Raw genomic sequence first — 2,065 nt, 5'->3', positions numbered from 1 at the left:
AAAAGGGAGGGAGCACGACGGCAGCGGCGGACAATGGAGGGGCGCAGCGCCGAGCGGGGCCATCTCCCGGCGGCCCGCCGCATTGCACGGGGCCGGGGAGGGGAGGGGGGGACACGGACACGCACGGGGGTGGTCCCCGTCGAGCTCCCGGTGTTCCTCGGCTTTCCCCCTTACGTGTCACCGGGACTCTCCCAGCTCTCCCCCGGGATGCTCATCTCCTCCCCGCATCGCCCCCCGCTCCGCAGCCGGCGGGGGCGGGCGATAAACCGCTCCTGCTAATCGTCCTGGCCGCAGCGCCGGCCGCCCTCCATCTCCCCAAAACGCTGCTGCCCCATCCTCGGGGGTATCTCTGGGGTCCCCATCAGCACCCACCTCCTGCTGCTTCCCACTGGGCTACTACCTCCAGGGCTGCTGGTGCTCCTGTGTACCCCTCTGAGGAGCTGCAGGAGGGTGCTGAGACACCCCACAGCACCCTACTGGGGCTGGGTGCTCGTGCTGGTCCCCGGAGCCCCCCGTCCCCGTCCGCCCAGGTTGGTGGGGACACGCTCCCACCCGCAGCAGCCAGCCCCTGGGCTTGGGGGAGAGCAAGGGCAGAAGCGGCCGCACAAGCACGTTGTGGGCAACAGACGTGCTGGAGCCATCGCAGCGGTAGCTGTAATTTGTTTTTGCAGGCAGCTGGCCCTGCCAGGCTCTCGCAGACAGGGGTAATATTCACCTCCGAAACCCCAGCGCCGCGCCGGAGAGCCGCGAGCAGCACTGGGAGGGCTGCGGGTCACAGCCTGTGGTTTGGGTTTAGTGGTGACAGCCTCCCTGCTTCCCTGAAGATCCCCAGGAGATGGGAGGATGGAGGTTGTTGGTTGCAGGATTGACCATGCCGTGTGTGGGGGTAAGCTGGGACTCGGGGGTCCCCTGCTGTGGCTGGGGACCCCCCAGGCCCCATCTCCCCCAGGCCCTGATGGAAAAATGGCCCCAATTAGCACCACGTCCGCCCGCAAAACCCCATGGGCTGCACCCGCCCTCCGATTCGAATCGTCACCCACGGCGCGGGGATGAGCTGCAAGCGGGGCTGGGGGTCGGCTGGAGAAATCCCACTAATTAACACACTGCAGTATCCCCTGTCCTGGGACGCATTATTCCCCGTCCTTCTCTTCGCATTTTCCCTAACCCCCTTTGAAACACCCCAGGTTTCTCCAGCACTGCCCTCGTAGCCGCATATTGAGCTTTGACGCGGGGAAGTGGGGGGGAAGAGGACCCCCAGGGCCCGTGGTGGGGGACCCTCCTCTGCAGGGCACCCCCCTTTTGCAGGGCACCCCCTGCCCCACAGCCCACGCTGCACCTACAGTAAGAATAAGGTGCAGGATCAGCCCGTGCTGGTGGATTTGTATTCCACGCTGCGCGATAACCGTGGCGTTAACGAGCTGGCCGGCGGGTGGCCGTGGGGGTGTGGGCTGTAGTGAGGGGGCAGGCAGGGGGGTGCAGGCAGCAGTGCAGCCCGCGGGTAGCGCGATGTACAGGCAGAGCAGGCAGCCCCATCAGAGCCCGGATAGCTCAGTCGGTAGAGCATCAGACTTTTAATCTGAGGGTCCAGGGTTCAAGTCCCTGTTCGGGCGATGAAGCTTTTGGGTTTCGTTTTTTTTTTTTCACCCCTTTCTCTGGAGTATTGTTTTTTTCCGCTCAAAAACCTTTTGCACCCGCGACAGGAGCGGCTTTTCCCGCCGAGGGGGGTCCCAGCTGCGCCCCCGGACAACCCTGGCAAGGAAAGAAAAAAAAAACAAAAACCAACCGACCAACCAAAAACAGCAATAGAGGATTGGAGCGGGGGTAAAGAAAAAAAATAGTGATTTCGCCCGAACAGGGACTTGAACCCTGGACCCTCAGATTAAAAGTCTGATGCTCTACCGACTGAGCTATCCGGGCTCTGTCAGTTTGGTTCCCGGGCCGTTACTATCACCGCAACCGAGCGTGTGGGGGGGCTCGCACCGAACTGGGGGGGGCTTGTACCGGGCCGGGGGGGCTTGTACCAGGCCGGGGGGGGCTTGTACCGGGCCGGGGGGGGCGGCACAGC

General features: G+C 63.8%; 2 non-coding genes across 2 annotated transcripts; one reads left to right on the top strand and one right to left on the bottom strand.

Annotated features, from left to right (window-relative positions):
- Positions 1 to 1,537: 1,537 nt before the first annotated feature.
- TRNAK-UUU (transfer RNA lysine (anticodon UUU)) lies at positions 1,538 to 1,610 on the top strand. The gene has a single exon. It is a non-coding gene; the product is annotated as a tRNA-Lys (tRNA).
- A 234-nt stretch (positions 1,611 to 1,844) lies between these two features.
- Positions 1,845 to 1,917, bottom strand: TRNAK-UUU (transfer RNA lysine (anticodon UUU)). The gene has a single exon. It is a non-coding gene; the product is annotated as a tRNA-Lys (tRNA).
- Between the last annotated feature and the right edge of the window lie 148 nt (positions 1,918 to 2,065).

The sequence above is a fragment of the Haliaeetus albicilla genome, chromosome 26, assembly GCF_947461875.1.
Source record: "Haliaeetus albicilla chromosome 26, bHalAlb1.1, whole genome shotgun sequence".
NCBI classification, from domain to species: Eukaryota; Metazoa; Chordata; class Aves; order Accipitriformes; family Accipitridae; genus Haliaeetus; species Haliaeetus albicilla.
The sequence above is the reverse complement of the archived record's forward strand: the minus strand, read 5'-3'. Positions and strand labels throughout refer to the sequence as shown.